The following is a 6274-nucleotide window of genomic DNA, read 5'->3' on the forward strand; positions in this document are numbered from 1 at the left end:
GCAGCTCGAGTAGAACACTGATACGTCGGATGCCTTTAGTTTCTTGGGCGTGAAACTTGGTCTGTCACACAGAAGACTGCAATTTGGGCACTCACATTCGTGAAAACTTCAGAGCACCTATAGTTCTCAGGTAGTGTACAGATGCTATTACAACTACTGTACATTCTGTATATCTCAGTACCATACTCTAGGGGTTATACAGGATGATTCTATATTATTGTCGGGGTTTCCATGGCATATAAACAGAATTTAGAATCACTCTGTATATCGGGACTCTTCAAACCCTTAGAGTTGCACTGTGGAAATGACAGAGGTTCAAATAAACCTTTCTAGCAACTTTCAACATAATCGCCATTATTTATCAGAAAGATATATTCTTAAATTAATTGTCATTTTAATTTATCAAAATTAGAGACTTTTTCTTGTGGTATCTCGTGCGAAAATTAAAGTAGAAACCAAAAGCAGTGAACGCTGACAGACGGAGCCGAAGCTTAAGGTCGACATTTTCGGGCACCGGAACAGAAACACGGCAGGAAGGATGCGTTCATGATCTTATCAGTCAGTATTGCTTGCAACTGTTACCATATTATAAGCGTGTGCTTGCGGCCACGTCCGCTGCTGTGAGTCATTCTTGTGTTTTCCAGTGTTTCAATATTCGCTATAGGCTACACTTATATTTGTAAATAGAATAGAATATACTATATGAGGGGTAGGCCTTCTCGGCCCTTGCACCGCGACCTTAGGTCTATTGTGCTTCCCCCCCCCCCNGATGAAGCGCAGGATTTTCGACGTGGGGGCGTCAAAATAGTCACTTCGTTCCATAAAGTACTGATCCAAGTGATGTAGTCTTAAATAAGCTAACGCCTCACATTCACACAGGACGTGTGTGGCTGTTTGGTTTTCTATCTGACATCTCTCACAGGTGGCACTATCACTCAGTCCCAGTTTGAACAGGTGTCCTTTGAGGTGACAGTGTCCTGTAAGTAGTCCTACCACCCATTGTAGCTGGTTCCTCTTGAGCTTCAACAGTTCCTTCGCTCTTTTATCAGACGGTCCTCGTATGAGTCCCTTAGCTTGCCTGAGTCCAGTTAAGGATTCCCAGTATTTCTTATGTTTTATGTTAGTCCAGTCCCTGATTGCCTTTCTAGCAACTCCTAGAGAGATGCCACAGGTTTGTTCAGGTCCTATGAACGGATGTTCAGCTCCAATTTTAGCTAATTGGTCTGCTGCTTCATTTCCAGCAATACCCTCATGCCCCGGCACCCATATCAGTTGTACCCTGTTATGTTTGGCCAGTTCCATGAGAATTTGGTGACAATCCCAGACCAATTTTGAATTACTCTCGTGTTTGTCAAGCGCTTTAAGTGCAGCTTGGCTGTCAGATAGAATGTAGATATTCCTATTTCTATAGTTCCTATCTTAATTCTCCATAATACATGCTTTAATGGCATATACTTCGGCCTGGAATACTGTCGTGTACCGCGGAAACTAAGTATCCGCCTCGTGCCATGGCAGTACACACCAGCTCCAGTGCCCTTATTTGTCTTGGAACCATCTGTATACCAAATCAGTCCCCATTTTCTGTCGGGCTGAAACCCGTTTTCCCATTCACTCCTGTCAGGAAATCTGACCGTGAAGGGTTTTTCATATACATGTTTCAGTATCATGTTGTCAGACCCCATTTGCAATATGTGTTCTTTTTTCATGTCCTGAATCATGTCTGCATGACCGAAACCATCAGATCTAGGTTTAAATTGTCCACTGCACTGGAGACGGTAAATTCCTACCCTGGCCTTCGCATCTAACTGTACATGAAGTGGGGGGAGTTCAAGAAGTATCTCCAGTGCAGCTGTTGGAGATGTTCGAAATGCTCCTGTAATACCTAAGCAAGCCAACCTTTGCAATTTGCCAAGTTCTCTCTTTCTACTCTTGAATTTAACTCTGAGCCACCATACTGTGACACCATAAGTAATTATGGGTCTCACAACCGCAGTGTATATCCAACGTACAACGTGTGGCTGTAGTCCCCAAGTTTTACCAAACATGCCCCTGCATGTCCAAAAAGCCTTATAGGCTTTGTTAATAACTTTGTCCAGCTGCTTTTTCCATGTCAGACCCTTGTCTAATACTAGACCAAGGTACTTGACATCGCTGGCGAGCTGGATTGTCTTACTGAAGAGAGTCAGTTCCTTAAGACCCTTTACATTTTTCTTCCTACTAAACGGTATGATTACCATCTTGTTGGGATTGATGGAGAGACCTGTTCTTTCACACCATCGTTGGACCATGTATGGAGCTGATTGAAGACGCTCTGATACAGTCGAAAGGAATTTTCCATTTATGAGGATTGCTATGTCATCAGCATATCCTACTGTATAATAGCCATCATCAAGTCCCCACAGGAAATTGTCGACGACCAGACTCCACAGCAGAGGCGAAAGTACGCCCCCCCTGCAGACATCCCTTAGCCACGGACGCCCCCAGGGTCTCTCCCGATAATGTAGCACCTATGATTCTGCTTTCCAGCATAGCATTGATCCATCTGCATATTGCAGGCTCCATGCCATGGCTTCCAGCAGCCTGTTTGATTACATCAAATGAGGTCCTATCAAAGGCTCCCTCTATATCAAGGAATGCTCCTAAGGCAATATCCTTGTGTTCAGTTGCACTTTCTATGCATGTTACCGCATTGTGTAGTGCACTTCCGGTAGATTTACCTGTTTGGTAGGCATGTTGGTTTTGGTGTAGACGGTAAGTCCTCAATGCCCCGTCCCTAATATGCCTATCTACTAGTTTCTCCATCGTTTTCAAAAGGAAAGACGACAGGCTGATAGGACGACAAGCCTTAGCTTCGGTATAATCAAGTTTCCCGGGCTTTGGAATAAACGTCACCTGAACTTGCCTCCAGGCTGTGGGGATGAAACCATATGCCATGCAGGCTCTATATGTGCAGCATTGGTGTGGAGCTAAGAGTTCTGCCCCATGCTGAAAAGTGCCAGTACAGTTCCATCTGTTCCTGTATATTTGTAAATACTACTAAGGCCGCGCCATAGCTCAAGCGGTTAGTCGCTGGCTTCCCACCGCGGCGGCCCGCGTTCGATCCCGGGGTCTGGTCAAGTGTGATTCGTGGTGGATAAATTGGCGCTGGGGCAGGTTTTCTCCGAATATTTCGGTTTCCCCTGACAATCTTCATTCCACCAAATCCTCCATCATCATAATCACCCGGGGCAGGCTACAATAGGCCAATCAGTGGCCGACGTGCCGAGTGGACCCAGTTGGACTCCACCCCACACTAAGCAAAATAAAAAATACTACTAAACTCAATATTTGTTATTTACTAAACAACTTGGTTTAGATATCCATAATAATTAGTAAAGAGTACAAAGATTATTGGAAATATTTTAAGAAATACGAAGAAAATGAGACAGTTCTTTGCCAGATATGTCGTAAATCACTTCGATGTGTATCAGCATCAGCTAGTAGACTTCATAGGTATCTAGAGCACATTTACGGTATAAAAAGGACAAAGAATTCTGCAAAGAGTCCTGATGAGCCAATGTCTAATAATTCTAAGGAACAATGTACAATTTTACAGTACGTCAAAGGATAAGAATTAGAAGAAACGGCAGTAGTTGATGGATTATCTATCAACACCATCTCAAAGATTGAATTTATTGGAAAGACAATTCTACTTTGAGAAGCATTTTTTAAAAGAAATTGGAAATAAATTGCTTAAATGCAGGAACAGAGATCCAACATCCCTCACCAAATATGTAAACAGGTCAGTTGTTTGTACGGGGTGGAAAAGTACAAATTTTTGCTTTGGTGCACAAGATTGAAATAGCTCGATTAGCAAAGTCGTTCATGGAAAGACTTCTAAAAGACAATGCGCTCTGACAATAGAAATGCAAAGAGAAGAAGATGTGAATATTCCGACATGAAATTATAAATTGATCAAAAGTATGAAGTAGCACAAGAAATACCGATTTCAAGAACAAAATCAAAAGCAGAGCAAGCAGACAAAATATTTTATCCGTTAAATAAGGAAATGAGATTATATGAAACGACATGTACCCCAACGCCCAACTTTAAAATGCTTTTTGACACACTCTTAACAATTTGACAAACGTCAACACAAAGTAAAAAACAATTTTCTAAGTGTGAAATATTTGTCACGAAACAAAGATCAAAACTGTTGGATAGGGCACTTAATGTATTGTATGTTTTAAAATTTCCTTTTAAGAATGATAACTTTAAATATTAAGTATTTGTGGTACTATATTTCAATTTTTAAATGATTTATATTTGAAATTTATTTTATGTTAATGTTCCTTCTTTAAAAATTTTCCATTGTTAGATGTCTATATTAGATGGAAATAACTTTACATGTTATTGAGTTATGAGATCTTGTCACAATGTTGGTTCATAATAATAACAAACCATGCATTTATTATTATATCGTTTTATACAGAAAGCCTCTGAAACCTTTAATATAACCTAATCACAGAAACATGATACACTGTTTAATATTATGGTCACTCGTTCATATTTGAAAATAGGTGAGTAAAAATGTTATGGAAAATAAGGAATAAATTATGATTTCAGAAATTAATATTTCTCGATCCCGAATCACAAAGATTAATATATATTGGGAATCTGGAAACACTATGTGAAATATGAATACCCATGAATGAAATTCGAAGACCGTCCATGGCTTAAAGTAAGGTAAAAGTACAGGGGAGACATACTGAAATATTGTTCTCTTCTCCACAGCGCCCAGACAGGCTCTGGAGCCCACCCAAGCCTCCTTTCCAATGGTTACTTTCCAAAGGTGTAAAGGGGCAGGAGCGTGAAGCTGAGAACTCACATCAATCTAGTGCTAAGATCAAGAATGGTGGAGCCATACCTCCACTCCCCCTCATGACATCATGGCATAGGGATTAGCTAAGCACAGGGACAACTTTGCGTTCAGTTATCATGCATCATTTCGCCGTTCGTATTCGGCAACTTCTCCTGCACGTCTGAGGGGCTGGTCGGCTTGATATATACTTACAGGCGCACCGCACATTTCAAAATCAGCTAAATCAAGGAAGCCGGTACGTTGAATATGTAAAATTTGTCAAAAACATATTTCAGAGTACTTCTTACTTTCAGTAGGCAACCATACCGAAGGTAAATGTAGCGCTGAAGGCGTTAGTTGCTATGGTTCCCACTGTATATTGCAAAAAGGATTTAGTAACATTCTAATGATGACGTAACAATCCACGTCACGATCTGATGAACCACCCTCAAGAATGATTTAGGCTGTCAGTGGCTCAGTTTATAGCCCGGATAAATCCCAGTAACAGCTATGTTTAATTATATGGTTAGACGTAGGAAAGGGCGTGAGGAATATCTTCCACAAAATTTCACGAATTTGTGATTATAGTGCCCCGTTGAACCCATAAACTCATCAGTAAAATTCTTTCTATGGATAAGGTTAGTAATTTTGAGCTATAACATTAAAAGTCTCCAGTGGATTGTCTGACAGCAAATTACAATAAGGCAGGCCAATCTGATAGCTTAACATAAGAATATGAAAATGTTCATTACTATTTCGAATGTGCACATCTTCCAGATGTATTATCTACGATTATACGTGAGCTAACCAAATGAACTTTGATTTTTATTTATCAACTCCCCCAATCGGATCTCCTGCGGCAAGTGTTTCTAGAGGAAATGTCATGCAGGCGTTACGACAAGAAAAAGTGCGAAGGTCAGAAGGAACATCGCGGCTACAAGATTGGAACATGGAATGTAAGGACCTTGAACCAAGCAGGCAAATTGGAGAATTTGAAAACGGAAATGCAGAAGAATGAGGTGTCTGTTCTAGGTGTCAGCGAAGTGCGGTGGAAAGGACAAGGCGAAATATGAAGTGGTGATTATACAGTGTATTATTCCGGAGGTGAACGGGCTGAAAGAGGTGTGGCAATAGTGGTGCATAAAAGTGTAGTGAGGAGTGTTGTTAAGAAGATTGCTTGTAATGACAGAATTANTTAGGGCAAAAAAGAAATATCTTGAGAAGATATGTAATGAGATTATAGAATTTCAAAGAACAGGACGTTATGATTTGATGTACACGAAGACAAAAGAACTAGGATGGAAAGAGAATCATGGGATCCAAAATGTTGGCATCGAAGACTCCCAAGGGAATAGAATAGTAGATCAGAGGAAAGTGCTGAAAATTTGGGAAAATTATATTACAGAACTATATGATCGACCTAATCTGCCAGAA

The sequence above is a fragment of the Cryptotermes secundus genome, unplaced genomic scaffold (genome assembly GCF_002891405.2).
Source record: "Cryptotermes secundus unplaced genomic scaffold, Csec_1.0 scaffold390, whole genome shotgun sequence".
Taxonomy (NCBI): domain Eukaryota; kingdom Metazoa; phylum Arthropoda; class Insecta; order Blattodea; family Kalotermitidae; genus Cryptotermes; species Cryptotermes secundus.